Genomic DNA, 16,287 nt, shown 5'->3' with positions numbered 1-16,287 from the left:
CTGCCTCTAGCATTGCTGCCTGGGTCGCAGCTTTATGGGAATACATCCTGCCTCTAGCATTGTTGCCTGGGTCGCAGCTGCATTGAAATACATCCTGCCTATAGTATTGCTGCCTGGGTCGCAGCTGTATGGAAATACATCCCGTCTCTAGCATTGCTGCCCGGGTAGCAGCTGCATGGGAATACATCCTGCCTCTAGCATTGCTGCATGGGTCACACTGCATGGGAATGAATCCTGCCCCTAGCATTGCTGCCTGGGTCGCAGCTGCATGGGAATACATCCTGCCTCTAGTATTGCTGCCTGGGAGGCAGCTGCAGGGGAATACATCCTGCTCTAGCATTGCTGCCTGGGTTGAAGCTGCATGTGAATACATCCTGCCTCTAGCATTGCTGCCTGCATCTCAGCTGCATGGGAATAAATCCTGCCTTTAGCATTGCTGCCTGGGTTGAAGCTGCATGGGAATACATCCTGCCTCTAGCATTGCTTCCTGGGTCACAGCTGCATGGGAATACATCCGGCGGGAATACATCCCGCCTCTAGCATTGCTTCCTGGGTCACAGCTGCATGGGAATACATCCCGCAGGAATACATCCCGCCTCTAGCATTGCTATCTGGGTCACAGCTGCATGGGAATACATCCTGCCTCTAGCATTGCTGCCTGGGTAACAGCTGCATGGGAATACATACTGCCTCTAGCATTGCTGCCTGGGTCGCAGCTGCATGGGAATACATCCTGCCTCTAGCATTGCTGCCCGAATCGCAGCTGTATGGGAATACATCCTGCCTCTACCATTGCTGCCTGGGTCTCAGCTGCATTGAAATACATCCTGCCTCTAGTATTGCTGCCTGGGTCGCAGCTGCATGGAAATACATCCCGCCTCTAGCATTGCTATCTGGGTCGCAGCTGCATGGAAATACATCCTGCCTCTAGCATTGCTGCCTGGGTCGCAGCTGCATGGGAATACATCCCGCCTCTGGCATTGCTGCCTGGGTCGCAGCTGCATGGAAATACATCCTGCCTCTGGCATTGCTGCCCGGGTCGCAGCTGCATGGGAATACATCCCGTGGGAATATATCCTGCCTCTAGCATTGCTATCTGCGTCACAGCTGCATGGGAATACATCCTGCCTGGGTAACAGCTGCATGGGAATACATCCTGCCTCTAGCATTGCTGCCTGGGTCGCAGCTGCATGGGAATACATCCTGCCTCTAGCATTGCTATCTGGGTCACAGCTGCATGGGAATACATCCTGCCTCTAGCATTGCTGCCTGGGTAACAGCTGCATGGGAATACATCCTGCCTCTAGCATTGCTGCCTGGGTCGCATCTGCATGGCAATACATCCTGCCTCTAGCATTGCTGCCTGGGTCGCAGCTGCATGGAAATACATCCTGCCTCTAGCATCGCTGCCTGGGTCACAGCTACATGGAAATACATCCTGCCTCTAGCATCGCAGCCTGGGTCGCAGCTGCATGGGAATACATCCTGCCTCTAGCATCGCTGCCTGGGTCGCAGCTGCATTGAAATACATCCAGCCTCTAGTATTGCTGCCTGGGTCGCAGCTGTATGGGAATACATCCTCCATCTAGCATTGCTGCATGGGTCGCAGCTGCATGGGAATAAATCCTGCCCCTAGCATTGCTACCTGGGTCGCAGCTGCATGGGAATACATCCTGCCTCTAGTATTGCTGCCTGGGAGGTAGCTGCATGGGAATACATCCTGCCTCTATCATTGCTGTCTGGGTTGAAGCTGCATGGGAATACATCCTGCTCCTAGCATTGCTGCCTGGATCGCAGCTGCAAGGGAATACATCCTGCCTTTAGCATTGCTGCCTGGGTTGAAGCTGCATGGGAATACATCCTGCCTCTAGCATTGCTACCTGGGTCGCAGCTGCATGGGAATACATCCCGTGGGAATACATCCCGCCTCTAGCATTGCTATCTGGGTCACAGCTGCATGGGAACACATCCTGCCTCTAGCATTGCTGCCTGGGTCGCAGCTGCATGGAAATACATCCTGCCTCTAGCATTGCTGCCTGGGTCACAGCTGCATGGAAATACATCCTGCCTCTAGTATCGCTGCCTGGGTCACAGCTGCATTGGAATACATCCTTCCTCTAGCATCGCTGCCTGGGTCGCAGCTGCATGGGAATACATCCTGCCTCTAGCATCGCTGCCTGGGTCGCAGCTACATGGGAATACATCCTGCCTCTAGCATCGCTGCCTGGGTCGCAGCAGCATGGGAATATATCCTGCCTCTAGCATTGCTGCCTGGGTCGCAGCTTTATGGGAATACATCCTTCCTCTAGCATTGTTGCCTGGGTCGCAGCTGCATTGAAATACATCCTGCCTCTAGTATTGCTGCCTGGGTCGCAGCTGTATGGAAATACATCCCGTCTCTAGCATTGCTGCCCGGGTAGCAGCTGCATGGGAATACATCCTGCCTCTAGCATTGCTGCATGGGTCACACTGCATGGGAATGAATCCTGCCCCTAGCATTGCTGCATGGGTCGCAGCTGCATGGGAATACATCCTGCCTCTAGTATTGCTGCCTGGGAGGCAGCTGCAGGGGAATACATCCTGCTCTAGCATTGCTGCCTGGGTTGAAGCTGCATGTGAATACATCCTGCCTCTAGCATTGCTGCCTGCATCTCAGCTGCATGGGAATACATCCTGCCTTTAGCATTGCTGCCTGGGTTGAAACTGCATGGGAATACATCCTGCCTCTAGCATTGCTACCTGGGTCGCAGCTACATGGGAATACATCCCGCCTCTAGCATTGCTGCCTGGGTCACAGCTGCATGGGAATACATCCCACCTCTAGCATCGCTGCCTGGGTCGCAGCTGCATGGAAATACATCCAGCCTGCGTCTAGCATTGCTGCCTGGGTCGCAGCTGCATTACAATACATCCTGCCTCTAACATTGCTGCCTGGGTCGCAGCTGCATTGAAATACATCCTGCCTCTAGTATTGCTGCTTGGGTAGCAGCTGCATGGGAATACATCCTGCCTCTTGCATTGCTACCTGGATCGCAGCTGCATGGAAATACATCCTGCCTCTAGCATTGCTGCCTGGGTCGCAGCTGCATGGGAATACATCCTGTCTCTAGCATTGCTGCCCGGGTCGCAGCTGTATGGGAATACATCCTGCCTCTAGCATTGCTGCCTGGGTCCCAGCTGCATTGAAATACATCCTGCCTCTAGTATTGCTGCCTGGGTCGCAGCTGCATGGAAATACATCCAGCCTCTAGCATTGCTGCCTGGGTCTCAGCTCTATGGAAATACATCCCGCCTCTAGCATTGCTATCTGGGTCGCAGCTGCATGGAAATACATCCCGCCTCTAGCATTGCTGCCTGGGTCGCAGCTGCATGGAAATACATCCTGCCTCAGGCATTGCTGCCCGGGTCGCAGCTGCATGGGAATACATCTCGCGGGAATACATCCCGCCTCTAGCATTGCTATCTGGGTCACAGCTGCATGGGAATACATCCTGCCTCTAGCATTGCTGCCTGGGTAACAGCTGCATGGGAATACATCCTGCCTCTAGCATTGTTGCCTGGGTCGCAGCTACATGGAAATACATCCTGCCTCTAGCATTGCTGCCTGGGTCACAGCTGCATGGGAATACATTCTGCCTTTAGCATTGCTGCCCGGGTCGCAGCTATATGGGAATACATCCTGCCTCTAGCATTGCTGCCTGGGTCTCAGCTGCATTGAAATACATCCTGCCTCTAGTATTGCTGCCTGGGTCGCAGCTGCATGGAAATACACCCCGCCTCTAGCATTGCTATCTGGGTCGCAGCTGCATGGAAATACAACATGCCTCTAGCATTGCTGCCTGGGTCGCAGCTGCATGGGAAAACATCCCGCCTCTGGCATTGCTGCCCGGGTCGCAGCTGTATGGGAATACATCCCGTGGGAATACATCCTGCCTCTAGCATTGCTATCTGGGTCACAGCTGCATGGGAATACATCCTGCCTCTAGCATTGCTGCCTGGGTAACAGCTGCATGGGAATACATCCTGCCTCTAGCATTGCTGCCAGGGTCGCAGCTGCATGGGAATACATCCTGCCTCTAGCATTGCTATCTGGGTCACAGCTGCATTGGAATACATCCTGCCTCTAGCATTGCTGCCTGGGTAACAGCTGCATGGAAATACATCCTGCCTCTAGCATTGCTGCCTGGGTCGCAGCTGCATGGAAATACATCCTGCCTCTAGCATCACTGCCTGGGTCACAGCTACATGGGAATACATCCTGCCTCTAGCATCGGAGCCTGGGTCGCAGCTGAATGGGAATACATCCTGCCTCTAGCATCGCTGCCTGGGTCGCAGCTGCATTGAAATACATCCTGCCTCTAGTATTGCTGCCTGGGTCGCAGCTGTATGGGAATACATCCTGCATCTAGCATTGCTGCATGGGTCGCAGCTGCATGGGAATAAATCCTGTCCCTAGCATTGCTACCTGGGTCGCAGCTGCATGGGAATACATCCTGCCTCTAGTATTGCTGCCTGGGAGGCAGCTGCATGGGAATACATCCTGCCTCTATCATTGCTGCCTGGGTTGAAGCTGCATGGGAATACATCCTGCCTCTAGCATTGCTACCTGGGTCGCAGCTGCATGGGAATACATCCCGCCTCTAGCATTGCTATCTGGGTCACAGCTGCATGGGAATACATCCTGCCTCTAGCATTGCTGCCTGGGTCATAGCTGCATGGGAACACATCCTGCCTCTAGCATTGCTGCCTGGGTCGCAGCTGCATGGAAATACATCCTGCCTCTAGCATTGCTGCCTGGGTCACAGCTGCATGGAAATACATCCTGCCTCTAGCATCGCTGCCTGGGTCCCAGCTGCATTGGAATACATCCTGCCTCTAGCATCGCTGCCTGGGTCGCAGCTGCATGGGAATACATCCTGCCTCTAGCATCGCTGCCTGGGTCGCAGCAGCATGGGAATATATCCTGCCTCTAGCATTGCTGCCTGGGTCGCAGCTTTATGGGAATACATCCTGCCTCTAGCATTGTTGCCTGGGTCGCAGCTGCATTGAAATACATCCTGCCTCTAGTATTGCTGCCGGGGTCGCAGCTGTATGGAAATACATCCCGTCTCTAGCATTGCTGCCCGGGTAGCAGCTGCATGGGAATACATCCTGCCTCTAGCATTGCTGCATGGGTCACACTGCATGGGAATGAATCCTGCCCCTAGCATTGCTGCCTGGGTCGCAGCTGCATGGGAATACATCCTGCCTCTAGTATTGCTGCCTGGGAGGCAGCTGCAGGGGAATACATCCTGCTCTAGCATTGCTGCCTGGGTTGAAGCTGCATGTGAATACATCCTGCCTCTAGCATTGCTGCCTGCATCTCAGCTGCATGGGAATACATCCTGCCTTTAGCATTGCTGCCTGGGTTGAAGCTGCATGGGAATACATCCTGCCTCTAGCATTGCTACCTGGGTCGCAGCTACATGGGAATACATCCCGCCTCTAGCATTGCTGCCTGGGTCACAGCTGCATGGGAATACATCCCGCCTCTAGCATCGCTGCCTGGGTCGCAGCAGCATGGAAATAAATCCAGCCTGCCTCTAGCATTGCTGCCTGGGTCGCAGCTGCATTACAATACATCCCGCCTCTAGCATTGCTGCCTGGGTCGCAGCTGCATTGAAATACATCCTGCCTCTAGTATTGCTGCTTGGGTAGCAGCTGCATGGGAATACATCCTGCCTCTTGCATTGCTACCTGGATCGCAGCTGCATGGAAATACATCCTGCCTCTAGCATTGCTGCCTGGGTCGCAGCTGCATGGGAATACATCCTGCCTCTAGCATTGCTGCCCGGGTCGCAGCTGTATGGGAATAAATCATGCCTCTAGCATTGCTGCATGGGTCCCAGCTGCATTGAAATACATCCTGCCTCTAGTATTGCTGCCTGGGTCGCAGCTGCAAGGAAATACATCCAGCCTCTAGCATTGCTGCCTGGGTCTCAGCTCTATGGAAATACATCCCGCCTCTAGCATTGCTATCTGGGTCGCAGCTGCATGGAAATACATCCCGCCTCTAGCATTGCTGCCTGGGTCGCAGCTGCATGGAAATACATCCTGCCTTTGGCATTGCTGCCCGGGTCGCAGCTGCATGGGAATACATCCCGCGGGAATACATCCCGCCTCTAGCATTGCTATCTGGGTCACAGCTGCATGGGAATACATCCTGCCTCTAGCATTGCTGCCTGGGTAACAGCTGCATGGGAATACATCCTGCCTCTAGCATTGTTGCCTGGGTCGCAGCTACATGGAAATACATCCTGCCTCTAGCATTGCTGCCTGGGTCGCAGCTGCATGGGAATACATCCTGCCTCTAGCATTGCTGCCCGGGTCGCAGCTATATGGGAATACATCCTGCCTCTAGCATTGCTGCCTGAGTCTCAGCTGCATTGAAATACATCCTGCCTCTAGTATTGCTGCCTGGGTCGCAGCTGCATGGAAATACACCCCGCCTCTAGCATTGCTATCTGGGTCGCAGCTGCATGGAAATACATCCCGCCTCTAGCATTGCTGCCTGGGTCGCAGCTGCATGGGAATACATCCCGCTTCTGGCATTGCTGCCTGGGTCGCAGCTGCATGGAAATACATCCTGCCTCTGGCATTGCTGCCCGGGAAGCAGCTGCATGGGAATACATCCCGTGGGAATACATCCTGCCTCTAGCATTGCTATCTGGGTCACAGCTGCATGGGAATACATCCTGCCTCTAGCATTGCTGCCTGGGTAACAGCTGCATGGGAATACATCCTGCCTCTAGCATTGCTGCCAGGGTCGCAGCTGCATGGGAATACATCCTGCCTCTAGCATTGCTATCTGGGTCACAGCTGCATGGGAATACATCCTGCCTCTAGCATTGCTGCCTGGGTAACAGCTGCATGGGAATACATCCTGCCTCTAGCATTGCTGCCTGGGTCGCATCTGCATGGAAATACATCCTGCCTCTAGCACTGCTGCCTGGGTCGCAGCTGCATGGAAATACATCCTGCCTCTAGCATCACTGCCTGGGTCACAGCTACATGGGAATACATCCTGCCTCTAGCATCGGAGCCTGGGTCGCAGCTGCATGGGAATACATCCTGCCTCTAGCATCGCTGCCTGGGTCGCAGCTGCATTGAAATACATCCTGCCTCTAGTATTGCTGCCTGGGTCGCAGCTGTATGGGAATACATCCTGCATCTAGCATTGCTGCATGGGTCGCAGCTGCATGGGAATAAATCCTGCCCCTAGCATTGCTACCTAGGTCGCAGCTGCATGGGAATACATCCTGCCTCTAGTATTGCTGCCTGGGAGGCAGCTGCATGGGAATACATCCTGCCTCTATCATTGCTGCCTGGGTTGAAGCTGCATGGGAATACATCCTGCCCCTAGCATTGCTGCCTGGATCGCAGCTGCAAGGGAATACATCCTGCCTTTAGCATTGCTGCCTGGGTTGAAGCTGCATGGGAATACATCCTGCCTCTAGCATTGCTACCTGGGTCGCAGCTGCATGGGAATACATCCCGCCTCTAGCATTGCTGCCTGGGTCACAGCTGCATGGGAATACATCCCATCTCTAGCATCGCTGCCTGGGTCACAGCTGCATGGAAATGCCTCCTGCCTCTAGCATTGTTGACTTGGTCGCAGCTGTATGGAAATACATCCAGCCTGCCTCTAGCATTGCTGCCTGGGTCGCAGCTGTATGGGAATACATCCTGCCTCTAGCATTGCTGCCTGGGTCGCAGCTGCATTGAAATACATCCTGCCTCTAGTATTGCTGCCTGGCTCGCAGCTGCATGGGAATACATCCTGCCTCTAGCATTGCTGCCTGGGTCGCAGCTGTATGGGAATACATACTGCCTCTAGAATTGCTGCCTGGGTCACAGCTGCATTGAAATACATCCTGCCTCTAGTATTGCTACCTGGGTCGCAGCTGCATGGAAATACATCCCACCTCTAGCATTGCTGCCTGGGTCACAGCTATATGGAAATACATCCCACCTCTAGCCTTGCTATCTGGGTCGCAGCTGCATGGAAATACATCCCGCCTCTACCATTGCTGCTTGGGTCTCAGCTACATGGGAATACATCCCGCCTCTAGCATTGCTGCCTGGGTCACAGCTGCATGGGAATATATCCCGCGGGAATACATCCTGCCTCTAGCATTGCTATCTGGGTCACAGCTGCATGGGAATACATCCTGCCTCTAGCATTGCTGCCTGGGTAACAGCTGCATGGGAATACATCCTGCCTCTAGCATTGTTGCCTGGGTCGCAGCTACATGGAAATACATCCTGCCTCTAGCATTGCTGCCTGGGTCGCAGCTGCTTGGGAATACATCCTGCCTCTAGCATTGCTGCCCGGGTCGCAGCTGTATGGGAATACATCCTGCCTCTAGCATTGCTGCCTGGGTCTCAGCTGCATTGAAATACATCCTGCCTCTAGTATTGCTGCCTGGGTCGCAGCTGCATGGAAATACATCCCGCCTCTAGCATTGCTATCTGGGTCGCAGCTGCATGGAAATACATCCCGCCTCTAGCATTGCTGCCTGGGTCGCAGCTGCATGGGAATACATCCCGCCTCTGGCATTGCTGCCTGGGTCGCAGCTGCATGGAAATACATCCTGCCTCTGGCATTGCTGCCCGGGTCGCAGCTGCATGGGAATACATCCCGTGGGAATACATCCTTCCTCTAGCATTGCTATCTGCGTCACAGCTGCATGGGAATACATCCTGCCTCTAGCATTGCTGCCTGGGTAACAGCTGCATGGGAATACATCCTGCCTCTAGCATTGCTGCCTGAGTTGCAGCTGCATGGGAATACATCCTGCCTCTAGCATTGCTATCTGGGTCACAGCTGCATGGGAATACATCCTGCCTCTAGCATTGCTGCCTGGGTAACAGCTGAATGGGAATACATCCTGCCTCTAGCATTGCTGCCTGGGTCGTATCTGCATGGCAATACATCCTGCCTCTAGCATTGCTGCCTGGGTCGCAGCTGCATGGAAATACATCCTGCCTCTAGCATCGCTGCCTGGGTCACAGCTACATGGGAATACATCCTGCCTCTAGCATCGCAGCCTGGGTCGCAGCTGCATGGGAATACATCCTGCCTCTAGCATCGCTGCCTGGGTCGCAGCTGCATTGAAATACATCCAGCCTCTAGTATTGCTGCCTGGGTCGCAGCTGTATGGGAATACATCCTGCATCTAGCATTGCTGCATGGGTCGCAGCTGTATGGGAATAAATCCTGCCCCTAGCATTGCTACCTGGGTCGCAGCTGCATGGGAATACATCCTGCCTCTAGTATTGCTGCCTGGGAGGCAGCTGCATGGGAATACATCCTGCCTCTATCATTGCTGTCTGGGTTGAAGCTGCATGGGAATACATCCTGCCCCTAGCATTGCTGCCTGGATCACAGCTGCAAGGGAATACATCCTGCCTTTAGCATTGCTGCCTGGGTTGAAGCTGCATGGGAATACATCCTGCCTCTAGCATTGCTACCTGGGTCGCAGCTGCATGGGAATACATCCCGTGGGAATACATCCCACCTCTAGCATTGCTATCTGGGTCACAGCTGCATGGGAATACATCCTGCCTCTAGCATTGCTGCCTGGTTCATAGCTGCATGGGAACACATCCTGCCTCTAGCATTGCTGCCTGGGTCGCAGCTGCATGGAAATACATTCTGCCTCTAGCATTGCTGCCTGGGTCACAGCTGCATGGAAATACATCCTGCCTCTAGCATCGCTGCCTGGGTCACAGCTGCATTGGAATACATCCTGCCTCTAGCATCGCTGCCTGGGTCGCAGCTGCATGGGAATACATCCTGCCTCTAGCATCGCTGCCTGGGTCGCAGCTGCATGGGAATACATCCTGCCTCTAGCATCGCTGCCTGGGTCGCAGCAGCATGGGAATATATCCTGCCTCTAGCATTGCTGCCTGGGTCGCAGCTTTATGGGAATACATCCTGCCTCTAGCATTGTTGCCTGGGTCGCAGCTGCATTGAAATACATCCTGCCTCTAGTATTGCTGCCTGGGTCGCAGCTGTATGGAAATACATCCCGTCTCTAGCATTGCTGCCCGGGTAGGGGTAGCAGCTGCATGGGAATACATCCTGCCTCTAGCATTGCTGCATGGGTCACACTGCATGGGAATGAATCCTGCCCCTAGCATTGCTGCCTGGGTCGCAGCTGCATGGGAATACATCCTGCCTCTAGTATTGCTGCCTGGGAGGCAGCTGCAGGGGAATACATCCTGCTCTAGCATTGCTGCCTGGGTTGAAGCTGCATGTGAATACATCCTGCCTCTAGCATTGCTGCCTGCATCTCAGCTGCATGGGAATACATCCTGCCTTTAGCATTGCTGCCTGGGTTGAAGCTGCATGGGAATACATCCTGCCTCTAGCATTGCTACCTGGGTCGCAGCTACACGGGAATACATCCCGCCTCTAGCATTGCTGCCTGGGTCACAGCTGCATGGGAATACATCCCGCCTCTAGCATCGCTGCCTGGGTCGCAGCTGCATGGAAATACATCCAGCCTGCCTCTAGCATTACTGCCTGGGTCGCAGCTGCATTACAATACATCCTGCCTCTAGCATTGCTGCCTGGGTCGCAGCTGCATTGAAATACATCCTGCCTCTAGTATTGCTGCTTGGGTAGCAGCTGCATGGGAATACATCCTGCCTCTTGCATTGCTACCTGGATCGCAGCTGCATGGAAATACATCCTGCCTCTAGCATTGCTGCCTGGGTCGCAGCTGCATGGGAATACATCCTGCCTCTAGCATTGCTGCCCGGGTCGCAGCTGTATGGGAATACATCCTGCCTCTAGCATTGCTGCCTGGGTCCCAGCTGCATTGAAATACATCCTGCCTCGAGTATTGCTGCCTGGGTCGCAGCTGCATGGAAATACATCCAGCCTCTAGCATTGCTGCCTAGGTCTCAGCTCTATGGAAATACATCCCGCCTCTAGCATTGCTATCTGGGTCGCAGCTGCATGGAAATACATCCCGCCTCTAGCATTGCTGCCTGGGTCGCAGCTACATGGAAATACATCCTGCCTCTAGCATTGCTGCCTGGGTCGCAGCTGCATGGGAATACATCCTGCCTCTAGCATTGCTGCCCGGGTCGCAGCTATATGGGAATACATCCTGCCTCTAGCATTGCTGCCTGGGTCTCAGCTGCATTGAAATACATCCTGACTCTAGTATTGCTGCCTGGGTCGCAGCTGCATGGAAATACACCCCGCCTCTAGCATTGCTATCTGGGTCGTAGCTGCATGGAAATACATCCCGCCTCTAGCATTGCTGCCTGGGTCGCAGCTGCATGGGAATACATCCCGCCTCTGGCATTGCTGCCTGGGTCGCAGCTGCATGGAAATACATCCTGCCTCTGGCATTGCTGCCCGGGTCGCAGCTGCATGGGAATACATCCCGTGGGAATACATCCTGCCTCTAGCATTGCTATCTGGGTCACAGCTGCATGGGAATACATCCTGCCTCTAGCATCGCTGCCTGGGTAACAGCTGCATGGGAATACATCCTGCCTCTAGCATTGCTTCCAGGGTCGCAGCTGCATGGGAATACATCCTGCCTCTAGCATTGCTATCTGGGTCACAGCTGCATGGGAATACATCCTGCCTCTAGCATTGCTGCCTGGGTAACAGCTGCATGGGAATACATCCTGCCTCTAGCATTGCTGCCTGGGTCGCATCTGCATGGAAATACATCCTGCCTCTAGCATTGCTGCCTGGGTCGCAGCTGCATGGAAATACATCCTGCCTCTAGCATCACTGCCTGGGTCACAGCTACATGGGAATACATCCTGCCTCTAGCATCGCAGCCTGGGTCGCAGCTGCATGGGAATACATCCTGCCTCTAGCATCGCTGCCTGGGTCGCAGCTGCATTGAAATACATCCTGCCGCTAGTATTGCTGCCTGGGTCGCAGCTGTATGGGAATACATCCTGCATCTAGCATTGCTGCATGGGTCGCAGCTGCATGGGAATAAATCCTGCCCCTAGCATTGCTACCTGGGTCGCAGCTGCATGGGAATACATCCTGCCTCTAGTATTGCTGCCTGGGAGGCAGCTGCATGGGAATACATCCTGCCTCTATCATTGCTGCCTGGGTTGAAGCTGCATGGGAATACATCCTGCCCCTAGCATTGCTGCCTGGATCGCAGCTGCAAGGGAATACATCCTGCCTTTAGCATTGCTGCCTGGGTTGAAGCTGCATGGGAATACATCCTGCCTCTAGCATTGCTACCTGGGTCGCAGCTGCATGGGAATACATCCCGCCTCTAGCATTGCTGCCTGGGTCACAGCTGCATGGGAATACATCCCGTCTCTAGCATCGCTGCCTGGGTTACAGCTGCATGGAAATACATCCCACCTCTAGCATTGCTGCCTGGGTCACAGCTCTATGGAAATACATCCCACCTCTAGCCTTGCTATCTGGGTCGCAGCTGCATGGAAATACATCCCGCCTCTACCATTGCTGCTTGGGTCTCAGCTGCATGGGAATACATCCCGCCTCTGGCATTGCTGCCTGGGTCGCAGCAGCATGGAAATACAGCCTGCCTCTAGCATTGCTGCCTGGGTCGCAGCTGCATTGAAATACATCCTGCCTCTAGCATTGCTGCCTGGGTCTCAGCTGCATGGGAATACATCCCGCCTCTGGCATTGCTGCCTGGGTCGCAGCAGCATGGAAATACATCCTGCCTCTAGCATTGCTGCCCGGGTCGCCACTGCATGGGAATACATCCCGCGGGAATACATCCCGCCTCTAGCATTGCTATCTGGGTCACAGCTGCATGGGAATACATCCTGCCTCTAGCATTGCTGCCTGGGTCGCAGCTGCATGGAAATACATCCCGCCTCTAGCATTGCTGCCTGGGTCTCAGCTGCATGGGAATACATCCCGCCTCTGGCATTGCTGCCTGGGTCGCAGCAGCATGGAAATACATCCTGCCTTTAGCATTTCTGCCCGGGTCGCCACTGCATGGGAATACATCCCGCGGGAATACATCCCGCCTCTAGCATTGCTATCTGTGTCACAGCTGCATGGGAATACATCCTGCCTCTAGCATTGCTGCCTGGGTCGCAGCTGCATGGAAATACATCCTGCCTCTAGCATCGCTGCCTGGGTCGCAGCTGCATGGGAATACATCCCGCCTCTAGCACTGCTGCCTGGGTCGCAGCTGCATGGAAGTACATCCCGCCTATGGCAGTGCTGCCTGGGTCGCAGCTGCATGGGAATACACCCTGCCTCTAGCATTGCTGCCTGGGTCGCAGCTGCATGGGAATACATCCTGCCTCTAGTATTGCTGCCTGGGTCGCAGCTGCATGGGAATACATCCTGCCTCTAGCATCAGTGGCTGGGTTGCAGCAGCATGGGAATACATCCTGCCTCTAGCATCGCTGCCTGGTTCGCAGAAGCATGGGAATACATCCTGCCTCTATCACTGCTGCCTGGGATGCAGCTGCCTGGGAATACATCCTGCCTCTAGCATTGCTGCCCGGGACGCAGCTGCTTGGGAATAAATCCTGCCTCTAGCACTGCTGCCTGGGTCGCAGCTGCATGGGAATACATCACGCCTCTAGCATTGCTGCCTGAGTCGCAGCTGCATGGGAATACATCCCGCCTCTAGCATAGCTGGCTGGGTCGCAGCTGCATGGGAATACATCCCGCCTCTGGCATTGCTGCCTGGGTCACAGCTGCATGGGAATACATCCTGCCTCTAGCATTGCTGCCTGGGTCGCAGCAGCATGGAAATACATCCTGCCTCTAGCATTGCTGCCTCGGTCGCAGCTGCATTGAAATACATCCTGCCTCTAGTATTGCTGCCCGCTTCGCAGCTGCATGGGAATACATCCCGCCTCTAGCATTGCTATCTGGGTCACAGCTGCATGGGAATACATCCTGCCTCTAGCATTGCTGCCTGGGTCGCAGCTGCATGGAAACACATCCTGCCTCTAGCATCGCTGCCTGGGTCGCAGCTGCATGGGAATACATCCCGCCTCTAGCACTGCTGCCTGGGTCGCAGCTGCATGGAAGTACAACCCGCCTATGGCAGTGCTGCCTGGGTCGCAGCTGCATGGGAATACACCCTGCCTCTAGCATCGCTGCCTGGGTCGCAGCTGCATGGGAATACATCCTGCCTCTAGTATTGCTGCCTGGGTCGCAGCTGCATTGGAATACATCCTGCTTCTAGCATCGCTGCCTGGGTTGCAGCAGCATGGGAATACAAACTGCCTCTAGCATCGCTGCCTGGGTCGCAGAAGCATGGGAATACATCCTGCCTCTATCACTGCTGCATGGGATGCAGCTGGCTGGGAATACATCCTGCCTCTAGCATTGCTGCCCGGGACGCAGCTGCTTGGGAATAAATCCTGCCTCTAGCACTGCTGCCCACGTTGCAGCTGCATGGGAATACATCCCGCCTCTAGCATAGCTGCCTGGGTCGCAGCTGCATGGGAATATATCCCGCCTCTGGCATTGCTGCCTGGGTCACAGCTGCATGGGAATACATTCTGCCTCTAGCATAGCTGCCTGGGTCGCAGCTGCATGGAAATACATCCTGCCTCTAGCATTGCTCCCTGGGTCGCAGCTGCATGGGAATAATTCCCGCCTCTGGCATTGCTGCCTGGGTCACAGCTGCATGGGAATACATCCTGCCTCTAGCATAGCTGCCTGGGTCGCAGTTGCATGGGAATACATCCCGCCTCTGGCATTGCTGCCTGGGTCACAGCTGCATGGGAATACATCCTGCCTCTAGCATAGCTGCCTGGGTGGCAGCTGCATGGAAATAAATCCTGCCTCTAGCATTGCTCCCTGGGTCGCAGCTGCATGGAAATACATCCTGCCTCTAGCATTGCTCCCTGGGTCGCAGCTGCATGGGAATAAATCCCGCCTATAGCATCGCTGCCTGGGTCACAGCTGCATGGGAATACATCCTGCCTCTAGCATTGCTGCCTGAGAATGCATCCTGCCTCTAGCATTGCTGCCTGGGTCACAGCTGCATGGGAATACATCCCCCCCCGAGCATCGCGGCCTGGGTCGCAGCTGCATGGGAATAAATCCCGCCTACAGCATTGCTACCTGGGTCACAGCAGCATGGGAATACATCCTGCCTCTAGCATTCCTTTCTCGGTCGCAGCTGCATTGAAATACATCCTGCCTCTAGTATTGCTGCCCGGGTCGCAGCTGCATGGGAATACATCCTGCGGGAATACATCCCGCCTCTAGCATTGTTATCTGGGTCACAGCTGCATGGGAATACATCCTGCCTCTAGCATTGCTGCCTGGGTTTCAGCTGCATGGAAATACATCCTGCCTCTAGCATCGCTGCCTGGGATGCAGCTGCATGGGAATACATCCCGCCTCTAGCAATGCTGCCCGGGACGCAGCTGCTTGGGAATAAATCCTGCCTCTAGCACTGCTGCCTGGGTCGCAGCTGCATGGGAATACATCCCGCCTCTAGCATAGCTGCCTGGGTCGAAGCTGCATGGGAATACATCCGCCTCTTGCATTGCTGCCTGGGTCACAGCTGCATGGGAATACATCCTGCCTCTAGCATTGCTACCTGGCTCGCAGCAGCATGGAAATACATCCTGCCTCTAGCATTGCTTTCTCGGTCGCAGCTGCATTGAAATACATCCTGCCTCTAGTATTGCTGCCCGGGTCGCAGCTGCATGGCAATACATCCTGCAGGAATACATCCCGCCTCTAGCATTGCTATCTGGGTCACAGCTGCATGGGAATACATCCTGCCTCTAGCATTGCTGCTTGGGTCGCAGCTGCATGGAAATACATCCTGCCTCTAGCATCGCTGCCTGGGTCGCAGCTGCATGGGAATACATCCCGCCTCTAGCACTGCTGCCTGGGTCGCAGCTGCATGGAAGTACAACCCGCCTATGGCAGTGTTGCCTGGGTCGCAGCTGCATGGGAATACACCCTGCCTCTAGCATCGCTGCCTGGTTCGCAGCTGCATGGGAATACATCCTGCCTCTAGTATTGCTGCCTGGGTCGCAGCTGCATGGGAATACATCCTGCCTCTAGCATCGCTGCCTGGGTTGCAGCAGCATGGGAATACATCCTGCCTCTAGCATCGCTGCCTGGGTCGCAGAAGCATGGGAATACATCCTGCCTTTATCACTGCTGCCTGGGATGCAGCTGCCTGGGAATACATCCTGCCTCTAGCAATGCTGCCCGGGACGCAGCTGCTTGGGAATAAATCCTGCCTCTAGCATTGCTGCCCGGGTCGCAGCTGCATG

Source organism: Ambystoma mexicanum, chromosome 13 (assembly GCF_040938575.1).
Source record: "Ambystoma mexicanum isolate Mex_15411 chromosome 13, UKY_AmexF1_1, whole genome shotgun sequence".
NCBI lineage: Eukaryota > Metazoa > Chordata > Amphibia > Caudata > Ambystomatidae > Ambystoma > Ambystoma mexicanum.
Note: the sequence above shows the minus strand (reverse complement) of the source record.